This window comes from Apteryx rowi, unplaced genomic scaffold (assembly GCF_003343035.1).
Source record: "Apteryx rowi isolate R43461 unplaced genomic scaffold, aptRow1 scaffold_70, whole genome shotgun sequence".
NCBI lineage: Eukaryota > Metazoa > Chordata > Aves > Apterygiformes > Apterygidae > Apteryx > Apteryx rowi.
Window position 1 is genome coordinate 2,398,734 of NW_020450983.1, and position 19,267 is coordinate 2,418,000.

Consider the following 19,267-nt stretch of genomic DNA (forward strand, 5'->3'; position numbering starts at 1 on the left):
CCTGCTGAAAACCTTCTGAACAGTGTTTTATGAAAGGAAGAAAGCAAGAAGACTGGTATAACAATATTCACTTATTCTGGTAAGCTGGCAGTACAGAAGCATGAGCCCTATTGATGTTTGCCACTGATCAGACTGTTCGTAGACAGGTTTTCCTATTTTTTTCCCTTTCCATTTCATCTTTACTCCTGTGAAATATTAGTAGTGATCTTCTTTACTACATCAAAATACAGAAACATAGTGTAAATTACCATGGTTACAATTTTTTTTTTAACGTGGTATTGCTGGAGAATAAGATTAGTTTTTTAGGGAATGAATAATTCATTATCTGGATGATAGTCACATTGCTGGATACTGAAAAAATTCTATTAATCTTTTTTTCTAGCTAATTGGGGTTTCTGTGCCCTTTTCATGAGAGAATCTCCTATTCATAAATCTAGTGCATTTAGGACTTATGTTGCATTGCTTTTATTATTATTGTATCACTGTTTCAGTAGTTCAGTTTTAGAACTGCAGACATAACTGTCAAGGAGATTTACGATTGACTGTTATCCCAACATTTTATAGCTCAGTCTGCACTACAGTTTCTTTAAAGACTTAACACTTATCCTGTGACTTCAGTTTAAAAATATAATTCATGTCTTTCTGTCAATAAGAGCTGTTGGCACTATAAGATGCTGCAATAATCTGTTGCCTATTACTTATTTTGGATAGAATTCTAAGGATTCCAGCAACAAGGTTTTGCCACTAAACTAGAAGTTCATTTTCAAAATAAACTTTTCCCCTCCATGCACATTGTTCTTGATTACTCTGGCTCATAGCATTGTTGGTCCTTCCCATGTTCTACTTTGCGTTTCAGAAGAAAACACACTGAGAAAGAGCATTCCAGAACCTCATAGCAATAAGTGACATGCTAAATAAGAAAACATGTAATTTCCTTTGCCCGTATTTTTAATAGGTTAACAGGTTTTCTAAAGAGAAAACCACATTGTTTGAATGCCAAGCCCAAAAGCAAAAAAAAGCCCCCAAACCCAAAATGCTTCGTCAAGGTTAGTCAGTCACTAACTTCTTTTTTTGACAACAGCATGTGCTTCCCCAAGTATTTTACTACTGCACTGCACCTTCCCAAAATTTGCTATTCTGTTCACTGCTGAACCAGCCCCTTCTGTTTGCACCCTTGAATATTCCCCTTGTTATTCATCCTCCAACCATGTTTTTTCTTTCTTTATACCTACAAATAGCCAAATTCATCTATATACTTTGTTCTTGTCATTATTGGTCATCTGAAAAATCTGGTGTTTCTTTCCTCTCTGTCTRTCTCCCCTCAAAAAGGAAAAATCCATATGGGTTATCCTTTGTATCTTCAAAAATATTTATGGCCCATTATGCTCCTTGATGTATAGCTCACATGCAGTCTTTGGGAAATCTGTCTCGCTGAGCTGGTTTCCAGTTCAGCCTCTCCTTAGTGAATGTGTGTGTATGTGTTCAGGCACTGTGAAGATCAAGGAAGGAAAAATGAGGTAAAGTGCACCTGTTCTTTGTGTCTCTGTAAATTACTATTTTTACTACTCATTTGTGTGTATAGGATATGTATGCATGTGCATAAAGTAACTCAGAATTGCAATTACCAAGCAAAAAGTAGTTGTTAAGAGAGAGAATAAAACGTTTGATTGTGAACAGTAGAATTAATGAAGCCTGGTTTCGAATGGATTTATGTCTCTTGTCCTCTCTCCCCACTGCATTACTCCCAGTTCCTCTTCCAGTCTCCCATGACGATCCCACCGGCAAGAAATCACACTTTCTGCAGTTAACATGCAGCTACTTATATTTTCCAGGCTGCCAAAAAAAAGTATATAATGGCTGAATCTTGCCTGTCTTTCTTTCATTTAGAGCATTAGTTTGTGTTTCTTTCCTGTACAGCTGCTGATTCCCAAAATGCTTGCAGGAGATTTATATATTTATCTCTCTTTTAAATTTGTCCTCAGCAGGCCAGCATTTACTGTGGGAAAGGAAAGCTAACAGACAGGTAGCGTTATTGTAGGTGTCTTGCTCCTTAGGTACCAAAATAAATATGAAATCAGATTCAGATATATAGCTTGTGTAGAATAAAGTTATTATGGAATATCAGTTTTTCCAAAAGAGTGTTATACCCTTATTATAATAGTTACTGAACCCATTAAAGGGAAAAAAGTGCTGATAAAAAGAAATATAAGCATAAGAATATAAGCCCTGGTATGTTATGTTTTTTTTAGCATGTTTGAGCATCAAATACGTTCAAAACTCACTAGTATATCTCTAAACTACCTCATCAAATGTCCTGTGTATCAGAACTACCAGAATTCACAGACCCTAAATGTATGCTTTGCGCAGGGCAGCGCTTGCTCTCATCAATACAAGTTCAGTGAAAGCAAACAACTGGTGAGTATGGGATAAAAAATAGAAACATCCATCCCTCACCTCTGAGGCAGAGCTATAATGTATTGTCAAAAGATAATCCAAAACTGAACTCTAACTGGATGATAAAAATCTTGGACTCAATAGAGATACTGCTTTTATGGCACATCATGACTTTCCACATGTTCAATTCTTCTTAACTCTTCCGTGTTCCAGAAATGATCATTTTCTTTCTCTCTCTGAGAGAAACTAAGTACCTCATCTCTTCCCCCTTTCCCCTTACTACTACTTCCCCACAGTTACCAAGTGCCTTTTTTGAAATGACTAGTTGATTGACCTAATTAAGTTTAACTTGGAGCAATCCATAGTTAGCCTGAAACTTGCTAATTCCATTTCAGACCTGAAGGGCTTTTGTTCCTGAAAGCTATTTTTTCCCTCCCCCAACAGTATCTACTGATCAAAAAAATGTGTTATATCCTTTAAAACTCTGTGTCAATGTAGCTGATACTACAGTAATGCAGTAGTAAACAGTAAAGCTTTGATAGCAAATATATAAAATATTATAATTCAAATCTATGAAGTGATGTTTTTTTCATTTGAATTGCAAAAATATTAATGTCCTGAATTTAAAAAAAATTGTTTTAGATGCTTTGTCAAAATTTTCATTTTATTATACTTTTAAATTCCAGTATCTTCATCTTCTGTTTCATTTTCAGTTGTAACTTGCTCCAGTTGTCCTTCAATTTACAGACCAACTATGATGGTAAATATTTTCAGCCTCCAGCAGAGATCTACCTTTGCATCTAATTTACACTGTATTCCCATCCACTGTCATGTTAGTCCATTGCCYGTTCTTTTGGACAAACTTATTTTCATGTTACAGTATCATTTGCTGCTGAGCTTTKCCTAAATATGACACTTTAACTGTCTCTCTTACCAAATGTGCTTTTGACTCAAGAAAAGGTCAGTGCTTTTAAGAAGAAGAAAACCTTAATATGAAATACATGAAACGTGAAGAGTGCTGGGAGCAAACTTAACCTTTTTTCCTGGGGAACCTTCAGATCACAAGGTTAAAATTGTTTCTGTAATTGAAATATGATCTCAGCTTCACAGGACAATCTCTTCTATCATAAAGGTATCAAAGACTGTAATCAGTAACATGGTCTGTTCCAGAACACTAAGAAATAATGTAGGAAGTCAGTACTGGAAGAGACTTCTTCACTCACACAGTCTTCTGCCTTAAGAGACTGTAGCTCTCAATCCCTTCGTTACTTTGTGGTGTTTTTAAAAGCAGTTAGCTTCGTACACTGCTTTATTGGAGAGTTGTTTCAAATTCTCAGCCTGCAATAATTTAGAGATTTCTTTAATTTTGAGTCTTAATATTTTCATTTTCATGTGCTAGAATTGTCTTTTAACTCAAGTAATATGCTCTYCTGCTTTTCATCTTTCCTCCACCTCTCACCAGCCCCTCTGTCTATACATAGGGCAGGCATGTCCCCTCTTCAGCCAGACCAACTAAGCCACACTCTTCCATATGGTGAGGTCTGGAATTAAAGCAGTCCTTCTCTGCACCCGTCAGACTGCTATCTTTTTTCATAAAAATAAAATATTTGAAAATTTACAGCCTAGAATTGTTAAAGACCCAGTCTTAAAATACTGTTGAAAAATAACCAGGAATTGCATAAATATCCCCCCAAAATATATAACTAGCTCCTCAAAYGTTGTAGAACAACATCTCTCCAATTGAATTCAATAGGTCTGTGATGGTCTGTGTGTGCCATGTAGCTGGATGACAGAATATAAATATCATAAAATATTGCTCTCTAAAGAAACCAGGCAGACATACTACAGAAGTGGAACTGAATTATGGAAGCATAAGATTCACTAGCTGAATATGTGCCTGTATTTGCCATTTCTAATAAATAACATTAAAGTCTAAGCCCTAAATCCATATAAAAACTGGCCTTGAAATGGTAGAAGGAGTTTGCAATATTAATGGATTAGAAATAATTCATAATTCTAGCATATTTTTGAGTGCTGTGTCAATTTACTTAAACTGTTTCAGAGCCTCAGGTTCTCTAAATCATTTTAACTACTAACTTATTTTGATGATAACTTTGATTAACATTAGCTGAAGACAGGGGATTTCAAGTTGTTTACTAGATTATTCATAAGTAAACACAGATATTATTATAAAAATCAAAACAGTGAAAGGGGTGGGGTCAGGACAAAATGTTCTATAAAAGATCTTCACTGCAGTGTTGTTACCATAGTGTCACCATAGTGCATAGTCCATTTGAAGGTCTAGAATCATTGTGGTGTTCAAGGCACAAAAACCCTAAAGAGGAAATGACCAGAAAAKTAATTTTAAGCATAACTTAATAAACTGGAAAACCTGGACCATGATACTCTCTGATACAAACCTGAATCTAAAGTCTGTTCAGCAAAGCATCTGAGACCCCCAAGCTCAAGGCAAGGGAAGAAAAAGTTGGCATGAGTCTGAAGGAAGTAGAGAATTAGGTGAGGAGCATTATCCCTATTTTTGCCTTTTTCTGCTATCAATTACCCATTTTTTATTGAATTAGTTGAAGGAAATATACCAGTGCTGAATACCTATATATTTTGCTGGACTGAGCCATAGGATGGCTTACACGAGGCAAGATGTGGCAATAGTTGTAGCTTTTTTGGCTGTCTCTCAGCAATCAAAGTAGAGGATACTTGTAAGTACTTGAGCTAAAACACATTATCAGGAATATATATTTCCTTTGGAAAGGCCTCACAGCAGCAGTTTCAAGAAAGTTCATAAATCTTTACCAAAGGCATTAACTCARGGATAAGAAAAGAAGATGCTGAGACATCTTGGGCAGCTTATCATATCATATACTGTACTTAGTGGTTATTTCAGGACAATTCTGGTTGAGAGTTGATAACTATGATGAATCTTTACTATAATTAAAAGTAAACAGAAGCAAGGAAGGCATTTGTGAGGGTGGAGAGTGAGGGATGTGCATGAATTTCTCTCTGTCAAGCTGTTCATGCAAACATGAAATTTGGATCTTCATGTTGGTGTCAGAAAATTATATGCCTTAGAAATTCTATGACCTAGGAGATTGTAATCTGGTGGTGTCCAGATGGGAACTAAACCAGCTAGAAATCCCCCAGATCTCTCTCCCAGGGATTCCAAATATTCAGAGCAGTTTTCTTCATAGGCAGGAAGCAACTGATCCCAAACAAGCTTAATTTTTGGCAGAGTTACTTCTTCATCCATACATTGTGGCTACCATCAAAATGGGATCCTGTCCCAAATTTTAGCTATTATTGATCACTTCTAGCCTTTGGAGAGCCCTACCAAAATGCAGTCTCTTCCCCCTGGCATTTTTGCCCGTGTTGCCCCATCATAATGCTATTTTCCAGCTCTGGAATTGCAGCCTTCATAACCTCTATCCTTTCCAAAGCCATGGACACCAGATCTGTATTGCAAGCAGGAGACTGCTCCCAGATTCTGCTGCTCATTAATTACTGCCACCGGCTTGTCTTTTCCCAGCAGCCTGCTGGATGAAACAGTCTGTCTGAAGCTAGATGTCCTACTCACGTTCTGTTAGTTATGTTTCCTTCAGGCATTGCTGGACAACTGACAACACCTCTTGACACATATCTCACTGCTCTCTTATCGTCATTGCAGAAATAACTTAATGATCTTGCCCATGAATGTCTTGAAGAAGGGGAACTTTGAAGATATCTTCTCGTCTGTATCAGGTGGTAAGAACCAAAGGGAAGTCGACATAGGTGAAAAAAGCCTGTGGAGCTCGATCCAGTGTGTGACTGAGCACACAAGGAGCACTTGCTGTAGCAGCTCAGCCTCCTGCTCACTCCAGTTCACCCGTCTGCTCCTGGGAGGCCAAACAGGCACCTTTGGCATTCCCAGGCAGATTTTCTGGCAGACTCCAGCATGGTTGAGTATATGCGATCATATAACATACTTTGCACTGTGGTTGTTTGTGATCTAGAGCTATTATAATGTCCCAAAATCTAATAATTCTGCCTTTCACCCCAACACTCCTGTAATTTTTAGTGATAGTGTGTGCTTTCAGTTCTTTACCAAGTTTGCAATACAAAATTTCTTTATTTAGGTGTTGAATATCCCTTTTTTCAGCATTCTCTTTCAACTCTTTTGAGTCTGCTTTTTTTTAGTTTAGTATCTTAGCCAGTCTCCTGARTAAACTAAATATCCATGACCTCAATTACATCATACTTCTTTTTAACTACTATGTGTTGTATCTGAAAAACCTGCTAATTTGTTCCTTCTGCTGCTTCTATTTTTGCAGAAAGAATTGACTTGCACAGGACTCGTGCTTTCCTCTATTTTCTTCTCCCCACCTTCCTGTCTTTTCCTTCCCATTTCTCTAACTCACTTTCTCCCTGCTGCTGGAYGAGAGATTCTGCTTTGTTACTTACTTTTCATTAGCTCTATCCTGGATCTCTGTTGTTCAAAATTAACCCTTGACATCTGTACAGTGTTCCACAAGAGTAAAGAATATCCTTTACAACCTTCTGTCTCTTTAAGAGGAAAAAAAAAGAAAAAATAATTGCTTTCTGATCTGTTTGACTATTGATTTCAGTGAAAATCATAAATCTTAGTCAACCTCATGTCCTCATATTTTTTCCTGTATAGTTCCTCTTATTTTTCTCTTCGTCTTCCTTCTGTGATAATCTATTTGCTTGGTTTTCATATTATTTGAAATAGATGTTGCCAAAGTTTTCTTGAAATGTGCTAAAATTCAAAGAATTCTCTAAACACTCTTGCCAAGAAATTCCAAAGCACCTAAATGATTTAGAAACAGAAGGGCTATTTTCACAGTCTAGCACTGCCTTAGATCTTCTTAAGCAGAATTGGGCATTCTCCTCTGCCAGTGCTGTGCTACGCAAGGATACCAGCATAGCTCTGGCAAGTCGTATAGCTGCGTGTCATTGGTTTTTGCCTCCTAAAGCATGTTAGCACTTCTGAATGTTTTTTCATATATCATTACAAGGCAGGATATGAGGTTTAAAACTGTATGGCAGATACCAAAACAATTAGCAATGCTGCAGTAAGATACATTCACAATGCTATAGTAATAGAAATCCTTGCTCATAACCAGAGCCTCAGGAATGCATAACAGGCCATGCATATGAATGTGTCTGCTGCTACTCAGCATTTCCCACCTCCCAAGCAATCTCATTGAACTGGATTCTCTCTGGGAAATCCTATCATTCAAATGAGTGCATTTTCCATACATCATCATCTCCATTCACAGCTGTGGAGAGAATGTGTCAGGGACGGGGTTTGCTAAAATGCTGTTTTGAAACGTGTTTCTCACATATAAATTTCAGTCACATAGAGAGATTCCCAAAGCTGTCAAGGCCCCTCTGAACAAGCTACGCATTGCTCAAATGAGCAGAGAGAGGAAGTCCTTATCCTTGAAAACTTTGTAATCTAAACGATCAGGAAAGACTGGAGGGGAAATGGAGTGACATCCAAGCATCAGATATGGGACGAGCAGCCAATATAGCCATGACTTCCTGACCTGCAGCATAAAGCTTCAGGCACTGCTTCTGTCCTTCCCTTCTTCCTATTCGAGAGTGCTGAGGTGGCACTGCTCCCCTGGACTCACGGGGAAGAGCTAGATCCCCAAGATCTTTGAAAACCAATGCCTGTCRTGCTCAAGGGTTATTAATTAAAATAACTTAAATTTTTATTATTAACCTAATTAAAATAAAGGTCATTCATGAAACATTACTTCCAAGGAAGGGTGTCTAGACCCTTGTTCTCCCAAAGGCAGGCATACCCATAGCTCATTTCATAGGTTTCAAGGGTATGTCTAGGTGGATGACTGCAAAGAGCTTCTTGTCAATTCAATAATAATTACAGACAAATAGAAGCACCCTGCCCAAATGGGACATTTGAGGTTAATCCAGTGAGTTTATTATGAGCTGGCATGCTCTGAATAGAGTAACATGAAACTCAGGATATCTGGAGAGGAACACACAGTGTTGGAAGAAGGAAGGAGATCTTTATGTCATGAGTCAAGTGGCAGAGAGATTACAGAAAGTGTGGTGAGTGAATTACCAATTTCTATCACGTGGTAAGTGAATTAGCCTTCTCTAGCTCTGAATGCCATTATGTGAGAGAACCCTTGGAGGAAAGGTCATTCTTGAGGATATTATTCATTATGAATAAAGCTGGGTTTCTGCTGAACTGCATCCATGCCTTTGACCTCTCCCACATTACCTTTGACAGATTATTTTTGCTCTGGAGCTCCCACCTATGAGCTAATGCTCCCCTGCGCCTAATGTTGAAGTTTGTGCCTAGGCCAGCATGGACATGACTGAGCACACCAGGGTTTACCCCGGGGCATTGCTGGCCAGGCCTGGGCTGGCGGGGAAGGAGAATTTGGGAAATCCGGTGTTGCCTGCTGTCCTGTACACAAATATGTTGGGTCTGACTCTCCTCTGCTTGCCTGCCCGGGTCCTCCTGAACCTCCTGGTTAAAGGGACTTCCAAGACCAAGCAGGAGCAAACAGGATGCTTGTAGCAAGGAGCATCTGAGATTGGAGTAGTGTCAGAGTTTCATAGCTACTCATTTTATGGACAATATTGTTAGGAACTTTATCTCTTGGTATGTAGCCAAATACAATCCAGAGCCTGTGTTTAATGCTGTACTGCTTGAGRGGAGAAAAAAGGTGGCACCAGAGTGATGCAGAGAAGGAGAGGAAGCCTGTGACAGTAGCAATGATTTTCTTTTTTTTTTTCCTGACACCTATGACTTCTAAAACAAGAGTCTGTACTTTACAGATAGGTTTCACTTATGTGTAAATTGGTACTGGGGATCTTCTGGAAATAAGTATTCAAATAAACTGAAGAAAATAGAGATGCTGTCTTATAGTACAAGAACTGTAAAAAGGGTTAGGAATGGGCTGAAGGGGAGTTTATAAGAAACCCCAGCTGGATACAGGAGACGACTACTGTGGCGTGCTAAATGACACCTGTCAACCCTTTTTCGCTACCTTGATGGGTCCAGCAGCACCTCTTTCCACTGCCATGGCAACTAGTTTGGCTTCAGAGGGCGGCAGMGTGGGCAGGATGCGAGCGTGCTATGCGGGGGCACCTGGAAGCTGCTTGGCAGAGACGTGYGCCCGGTGCCGCGTTGCCTGTGCCAAATTCGGCTGACAGAATCCCACTTTCTCTGGGACACGGAGCACTGATATGTAGACTGTCTTGCTGCTATAGCTTTCCAGCAGGGTAAGAAAAAGACCTTTTTTTTCCTGCAAACATTCTGTTTCAATGGGTTTTGGAGAGACAGCAACCCTGCGCCAGGGTGGCTAATATTTGTCCTCCCACTGCCGGAGTTTTTCCACTTTAGCAGATAGTAAATGTCCCCTGTACTCCTCCCGTATCCTCCTTGGCCTCCTGGGACCCTCCGTCCTGCACACAGAGTCACAGGAACTGTCGCTGGAGGCAGGGCTGTTGCAGACGTGTGCTCTTCCTCCACCGGGAATGTCTACGGAGAGACGGGAGGTGTGTGGGACAGGAGCGAGGTCCCGGTGGTTTTGGTGCAGACTGACTGAGGGACTAGGGCAGCAGCGCAGAACGGGGGCACTGGAAGGAAATTGTGTTCACAGCCTCCTCCTCTTGCAGGCTCTTTCCTCTAACGTCCTTTACCTCARTTGTAGCATTAAACAGTCTTCTGAAATTTGTGTCAGAACTCCTAACTCTTATAGGGTTATTTTTAATCACATAAGAAACCTCCATAGTAGTAGAAATGCAGTAGTTACTGGGAAAAAAAATGTTTTGAAACAAAGAAACAAAAGAAATAAAGTGTGRTTTAAACTTCTATTGCAGTCCCAGATGGAGCAGATAATTTGTAAAGATTCGAATAAGAATTAGGCTTAACTGAAAAGAACAAGGAATTTAAAATATTGCTTTAAAATATGAATTTGTCTAACACCTTAAATTTATTTTACAGCTTACATTAAGTAAGCAAAACAAATTAGTCTGTATTGTAGAGACTTAAAGAATACTGCATTTTTGGAATAAAAATGAAAGCAATTTCATATGAGAAACTTTTGCAGCAAAGAGATGAAGGACTGAGGCCGAGTGTGCATCTTTTTCAGATTCATGGAATTTCTTATTTGGGGTCAAATTGTATCAGGGATCAGAATCCCTAAAATGACTAGAAGACCACTGCAAAATCTGTCTGAGAAAAAGACAGGATTGTTTTATTGTTCATTTATTTGTAAGAGAGTGTAGATGTTTTGGCAGGAAGATGATATAATGATTCAGTGGACTTAGTYTGCAAAACAAATGACCAGAATTACATGCTCAATTTCTTTGCTGGAAAAAAAGGACTGAAAAACACAGAGAGTGTAATTTTTAATGAAATAAAAAATGCAAATTTTGCAGCAGAATACTCGGAACTAAACAGTGTCCTGCCTTTACACAGAGGTGCTATGCTTKTTAAGCAAAAACATTTTGGCAAATAAGTACTGACAAGTAAGTACTCTCAAACATATACCGTATGTATTCTTCACAGAAAAGACTGAAGCAGAAGTCAAGGTGATTACAGAAAAAGGAGAACCAAAGGAGGGGAGGATTTCTCTGCAGAATTTGTTGAGGAAACAGCTGCACCTTCTGTTTGCATTTCCTTGAACRTTAATAGTCTTTCCCTGTTTTGTCTGTAGGATGTTCTGCATACACAGAGACCAGACACGCAGCTCTCGCTCTCTCCACTTCAAACGCTTTTCTCTAATATTCAATAGTGTAAATATTCCTGTACTAAAAATTCAGCTTGTTATGTGCTCAGTAAAGCACACATGGTTATGAACTCAGACACAGTCTTCCCACTAATAAAAGTACCCAAGGGCAAAAGGGAACTTGCAGTGTCATTGTATAAGTAATGGGATCGCTTTATCTGCAAAACTGAGTTAATTTCAGGTCCTTCATGATGAAGGAAGATAAAGCAAAATTATGATTCAGGAAAAGGCTACAAGAATGTTAAGTAACTGGAGAAACTACTATGAGGCTAGAAAGGGTTTCTTTGTTTAGTTTAGCAAAAAAAAAAAGAGGAGCAGAGGACTGTATTCTCTCTCTAAATTTAAGGGGAGAAAAGAAGGGGTGGACAGGGTAAAAACAAAGAAGGAAAAAGAGCTGTTTAAGCTAAAAGACAACACCTGGCACACCAAAACTTTGTACAAATTRCTGATGAATAATTACTGATGAACTTTGTATAAATTACTGATGAATACTGWTTCCTATCACTCATATAGGAAATTATAGGAATTCATCAGAGAGCCACAGCGAACGAAGGAGGCAAGAGCCTGCTCCTTCTTCCCTGCTTTCCCCTAGCTTGTCTGGGGAAGTGTGAGCCTTGCCTGCTCTGGCGTGTGCAAGCTGAAGGCTGGAGAGGCCAAGCCCCCAAGGCATGGGGTTTGTGTTGCCCAGTCCCAAAACACTACTTTTACCTTCATTTACTGGTTTGTTCTTTCCCTTTCCGTAAGTAACTATTTTATAGACTTCTCAGGGAATTGTTGTGCAAAAGATGACAGAATATAATTGTGACCGCTGCTTTGTTTGAGGCTTTCTGAGCTGCAAGTGTTAGCTTTTTTATTGTATAGGTTGCTCTGGGGAAATAGTGGCATTCTTGGTAGTTGCCTTGCTCATGGCTGAGGGTCTGCAGGGTCAGGCTCATGCTGCAGGGAAACAGAGAGCCGCCTCCAGTGTCCCATCTTGCATTCAGATGAGATTCGGACAGCTCAGAAAATACTGTTACAGGCACGCATTTTCATGTGATTCATGAAAGTAGCACTGATGATCAGTTTTCTGTTACTTCTGGAGATATTTTTTATTGCTGGCAAAAAGGTCAACGTTTATATGTAAGTAAAATAGAAACCCAAGATGCCTTTTGAAAAGTCATCATGAAAAAATGTCAGAGGACATTTAAAGTGTAGACCATTTTTGCAATCAGATAAAATGACATATGTCTGGGTTTGGATATTATTAGTTATGGAGGATTGCAACAAAAATTTTTTTGTTTATTTGGAGATCTATCTTTTCATTATGTGGTTGTACAGGTTGTAATGCAAAGAACAAATCGATAGTTCCTCAGTGACTGATGGTAAGAATTAATATAAATCAAATGATTAAATAACATATGAAAACTGAACAAGAACAAAAATTCTTTGAATAATCTTTCTTGAAAGAAAAAGATTTTAACTTCCTTCATGAATCTGGGCACGTGCTGTTGATTTATAGCTCCTGCAGGAGAAACAATCAGTTCGACTAATACTGTACCGTTGGCAAGCTATTTAATGGATCTTTCTTTCCAACCTACATTATAACAGATCTCTCACTCCTAAGCACAAGCCTAATATTGTCAATTCATTATTAGTTTTCATTGAAGGCCTGGGTCAGGTCACAAACCTTTCTTCAAAGACCCTGTGACTATTACTTTCTCTTCCAGAGACAAATAGTGAAAGGAAGAAAATGATGGATGAAACTTACTTACTGCACTTAAATTCTCAGTAACAAATTCATCAGGCAGTCCAGGGTAAAGAAGTTTCATAATAAGCCACCAGGAATATAAAAAAAAATATATATATATATATAATGTGAGATGCAATAAAAACAGAGATCCCCCAAGCTGATTAGAAAGACAAGAGCACATAAAAATGTGTGGCGGGAAGCTGTTTGATGGGGATAAGCCTCACACAGCACATCTAGGCTGCATTCAAGTGACGTGTTAGCAAAAATAGCTGAAACTTTTATAAGGATAGTCTTGTAGATGGTGCAAGTGGCTGGCACGGAAGTAAGAGGAGAGAAGCCCAATACTTTTTGGCTCATAGACCTTAACTGCTTGCTTTGCCACCAGTAATAATAGGCAAGAACTTTGCCAAACTATGTTAAAGACTTTGTGAAAGAAGAACATTTATTTAATGTGAAATGTTTCTCAGCCGGTTTCTGTTACTTTTGGACATGATGTAACACCTTACTTATCTATCAGGTCTGCTGATTTTGTTCGGACTGTTTGCAAATGCCTCAATACGACAAAGTATTTAAGACTACGTTTGAAGTTAAACAGCTACTGAATGCTTAGCTGGATCTAGTCCAGAACTAGGTATTAGTCTGTTTAAAGACAGAATCTGACCCTCAGTGCCAGTTTGCCATGTTGGCAACAGCTTCAGCTCATGGCAAGCAAAAGAAATCCTATCTGTTAAGCTGAATGGAAAAGTCAAGCAAGATTTGTTCTTTCTTAGGATTAATAACTTATACTAGGACTTCAGTAGGTTTTGCCTGCTCCATTGCTGAATGTAAGCCAGATAATTTTCTTTGCATTTGCAATAACTTGCAAACACTTTTGGATGGACTAAATGCTTGTTGTATCCTTTGGTGCAGACCTCCTTTTTTTCCTCCACAGTCAGCTTATGAGTTTCTCCCTTCTGTCTCAATTCACTGTTTTAGGGAAGAAGGCAAGGTGGAAATAAAAAGGAACATTTTGAAAAGAAAAGAAACAAATGAGAGTTTTTTCTGAGGTTTTGCTTTCAAGCATTTGTCACATTGTATCTGTCTGCTGCACTGATAATTGATGTTCTGCTTCTGTTCTGAAGTAATGCCGAATCAGTACTGCACATACATGGCTTCTTAGGCTTTCTGTGATCGCAGTATATTACTCCTGAAAGCTGTCCTCAATGGTTTTACCAAAGCAATGCATCTAGACACCACCAAAAACTGAGAGGCCATCCTGCAAGCACTTCTGTGTTTGGTCAAGCACATGATGCAGATGTTATATGGCCCACAGGTCATGTGCAGTGGAACTAAGAAGTATTTTATATAATAAGAAACAACTCTACTCTAATGTATACCTTGTTGTTCATCTTTGTCCAGAGAATGAATGGCACTTCTCGGGAGCACATACCCATTTTTACAGCCTATGACTTAGTTTTGAATTAAACATGGTGACTGATATTCCCTGAAATAATTTAATAGCAAATTAAACTTTTCTTTTGCTACRAATTTACATGCAGTTTTGCATTCAGTTAATGTTATCATCTTTTAAGAAATTAAACATGTGCTGTCATTAGCTGAATATGCCTCATATTCTAAGGAGCGCTGAACTTGGCCATTTTTCTCAGTCTCATTTAGCGCCCAGTCTTTCATGCACTAGCTCTGGGCCTGGCACGCAGGGAAGGGACCCAGTAGCTCCAGGAGCCTCCCACTGGAGGCTCGGGTATCTGGCACAGGAGAGAAGAAAGCCAGCTCCAACTCGTACTCCTGAAAGATGGTTGTGTACGTACAGGAATTTGCCATCACTCCTGTACTCCCTTTTCCGTTTGGAGGATAAATGGAGTTTCTGTTTTAATTAGAGGCTGAATGAAATAATCTAATGACGTATATGAATCTGAATGTAAGGACATGCAGGTATCTACTTAGGTTTAACRACTAGTTAACGTTAAATGGATTGGTTGGATTGTGGCCGAGGGTGATCAGTTTTTGCTTTTATTTGGACTTTGTTTTCTGACTTTGTTTCAGAACAGAGCAGCCCTCGCCCATCGGTCCCACATGCCTCAGACGCATCCCTCCGTGGTGGCCACATGTTGTGCTTGGCGGCATCCGATAAACACGCACAAGAAAGACGAAATCTCCCCAGCATCTCCTCTTCTGAAACTCAGATATCGTTTCCCCACTCCCAGTTCAAATGCCACAGGTCTGTGTAGGTTTATTGTGTATGCCTACGAACCTGAACAAGGTGATGGGCTTCACTTGTTACTGTCACTGCACCATCCATCCACCAGCAGGTTGTGTTTTATCACTGTTGCAGGCCACCAACACTGCCTCTGTCTTTTAACTTGTACTCATACTCTTGCTTTTCACAGAGATTAAGAAATATAAGAAGGTGCCAGTCAAGTTACAATCTAGTTATGCTGCTAAATGAGTTGTATGTTTTGGTCATAAAACAGGTAATTTTTTTCATCTTCTTAAACAGCAGAGGAAACCTTCTGAGGTGGAGGAGACACAGTGAAATACCTTGGGGAAACACTGCCCTGTCCCTTTGCAAGCCACGCTTCCTCTTAGTCCAGAAATATTGATTAAAAATGAAAGGGAAGATTCCCTCCCATCCTTAGTCCAATTGGTAAGTTAGCATATTTTATGATTAAAATCAAGTATTTTTAAAAAATAGTTAATCTATGGTATAAAATATCTTAAAAAATTGAGCTAGACAAAAATGAAGAAACATCTGAGTGCAAACTAAAAGGGAAACCTTATCACAGAGCAGTTGTCTGTTTGCAGTCCTGTTTTGCCACCAGTAGAGTTTGGAAGGGTTGGGACAGAGCCGACTATTTGTACAGCACAACCTGTCTGTTTCTTGAAATTTCTGCAAAGCAAAAAAATACCATTTGTTGTGTCCCTTTCTGGAGACGTGATTTTGGCCTCCAAAGAGGCATCTCAAGATTTCTGTGTGGTGACTCCTAGATAAGGTATTGTCATTGGCCATATCATATTATCTGTGCTATAATAAAATGGCAAGATGGCAAGTATAGTCTAAATATAACATAGAAACTGCAATCACAGTATAGGCAACTGGTCATACAGTTGCCATTGTTTGTGATTCAGCAGGCTCTAAGCCTGATTTGCTCATTATCTCTTTTTTTTCCCCCAAAAAAATTCTCATTTGCCCCCCTCTCTCTCTCTCTCTCTCTCTCTCTCTCTCTCCATCAAGAAATTTCTAGCAACTTGTCTGGAAGAGAAGCCCAGGGTGTGGTTAGCAAATCACAAAGACTAGCAGTGGAATGTACCAAGGAGCTATCTGCTGTTTTTTTATTTTATTTTCCCTTTTTTTTATTTCTAGCCTTAGACAAACATGGATGCTAGCTTTAGAGCACATGCAGATCAGTTGAAATGAGAGTGCTTAAATATTAGAGAGATGGTTTAGGGTGCTGGTTGTGATGATTGCTCTGTTTTAAGATTTCAGCCACAAAAAGATACTATACACTGGTAGAAGATCTAATTACATCAGAATTGGGAAGTTTCCCTGTTGTGCAAAGCTTGAACATGGTGTTACTATCCTTTTTTGCCCAGATCTAAAAGACTCTGCCAGGTTCAGAGATGTGGAGAGTTTCTTGATAAAAGTGGACTGCTGAAGCATTGGTATGAAGGAAAAACAACTGGCAAATCTGAGTTGTGAACCTCAGCTACCTGTGCAGAAGGTGGTTGTAAAACTTACATATGCATGAATTCAGCCAGCAATTGACTCTAATCTTGCTGAAATGAAAGATCAGAAGCAACTTAATCAGAGTTGCTCTGAGTGGTATCACAGGATCACCATCAGGACTGAATGTGGACATCAAACAACAATCCAAATCATCTGTAAAATGTACAGGACAAAAAAGGCTAAAATAAGAACCTCTAGAAATTGTCTTTTGGTCCTTAGAAATATGTTTTTATCCAAAGGTGACTATAAAACTTAAAAAGTTTTGTGGATGTGGCCTTTTGAAAAGAGGCGAGTTTTCCCTTCCATGCTTTGGCTTTTATTGGGAAATGCTCACTGGTGGGAGCGGTACTGCAATGCTTTTTTACATGCTCCATGTGTGGGTGATGCTGGCTGGCATTTGAAAGTTTTTTCATAACAAAAATCAGAGGTATAACCTGGGTGGGGTAAAGAATATAACTATTCAAAGCATCCTCTTATGAAATCTCTAAATGTGGATAACTTACTGAGCCTTGAAGGCTGCTGTTGCCCAATAAGAAAAGTTGAATATCTTCAAAATGTCTAGATACAGATTTGACAATCATTTAGTTCCTCCAAAAATAAGACGGTGCTTAGACAACTATTTGGGTTTTGTCTGCACAGGTGTTTTTGTTCCTTACACAACGAGAGTTGTAAGAAATGCAACAGAAGCACTGGTGGTAGAAAAAGAAAAAAAGGAAATATTAGATTTTGCCAGAGATTATTAAAGTGTTTGCATTAACTTCAGTAGTTGATGCTGTCTATGTGCTTTTTTAGAATGTGTGTGAGCAATGCACCTTTCCTCAGAAAGATCTTTTCTCAAGAAGAGACAACAGCACACAAATGAGACAGGGCACTAGAGTATAAACTACAAAAATAGGAGCCTTCTGCAGACAGAACAAGTTATGGATTCTGAGCTCTTAAATTTTTTTTGTAAAGATATGAGGTCTTTTGTATGTATTTTTATCTTTTTTCCCCAAAATACAGGTATATTTCATTATAGAAATTTAGGCGTGTGTTGTGTACAGATGTATTCTCTAACATAAAATAAAAAACAAGGTTAAAACATTGAAAAACATTACCAAAACTATATTACTTAATGAAATCCTTCCCAGGATCCTATTTGATTGATTGACTAAATCAATTCTTAGACAGTAGACAAAGACAATTTTCAAATTTAAATGTAAAAGTGCATTTTAGTAAATGTAAAAGAACTTAAAATTAAATGAGTAGAAAGGTTGGAACCTGACTGGATGGTGAGGACAAAGAAATGCACAACTGATCTCATCTTTGTTTCAGTGCCACTGTCAACATACCTTTGTACTCTGCACAAAGTATTTTTACAGTTTTTACTATCAAATTTTCACATGAAAAACCACAGGATGATGAATTCCCACACTGTGCTCTATAGCAAAGAAGATAACGTAGGTCTTTCATGGACTTCAAACAGCTGATGTCTTTGGAGACTACGGTGCAGAGAGTGCCCCCACTGCTTGATTGATGCAAGCCCTTTCAACTGTACAGACGCAGAACCACTCTCGTGTGTACAGAGGTTCAGACATGAAAACTGCAGATGAAATGTAACAGTCTGAGGCCGCTTTGAAAATATGATCCTGATGAATTTTGTGCATGGCATATATGAAGATCCTGCTTCTCTTCCCAGCAATCAGTATGTCAGAAAGCGGGGAGGGACGTGACAGGGAGGAGYGTGCGTGGTGAGTAGGATGCTGCCGAGGGGAATTGCCCCGCGTGGCGGGTGGGCAGGCGGGGGCAGATGTTGCGCTCTTGGGCGCCAACACCCAGGAGCGGCCCGGGGTCTTTCTGGCCCTTCGATTTAGAAGACCACAAAGCAGGTCTACCTCGCGCAGTACCTGCCACCTCATGTAGCGTCCCGTGTTTTCCTCTCAGATATGCATCTGAGTGCATTTTGTAGGGTTGAAGAAAGGACAGTTCCTTTCTTTTTCTTTTCCTTAGGGGCACCCATGATTTTCTGTCTCTTTTTTATTTGTTTACCTGAAAGCAAATAGTGTGAATGAATTCTCAGACAGGAAATGTCACACGCACACACACACAAACTCTAATCATCTCCCATTAATACCAGAAACAGCAGGTCGGTAACAGTAACTGGGTCTTGTTAGTAGGGGCCTTTCTTGCGCTCTTATTTTGGATTGTAAATATCCAGAAGAAATGTCACTGAAAACCTTTGTTATGCTGTCATTCTCCAACACTCAAGAAAATACATGTTTATTGCTCTTTGTGTGAAATACCATCCACATAAAAGTCAACAGCTACTCTCCTATTTATTTCAAGGGATTAAGATTTTATTTTCTGAGTGTTCTTTTACATGCCAGCAATGACAGTATTTGTAAATTCTCCACTTTTACTAGTTTTGTTTTATTATTGTTATTGCAGTAACATTGGTTCTATTCATAATTAAAAAAAAATTGCAACAGGCAGCATCTCATTTCTGTCACATTGCTTGTTCTTGTAGACCATACTAGCATGGATAACATGGCATTGCTAAGGGGAAATTACATAACAAAGTCTGGCAGATCTGACAGAAGGTCAGTGCCAAAGGAAGATTTTTTTTTTTACAGGCGGGACAAGTGAAACACTAGA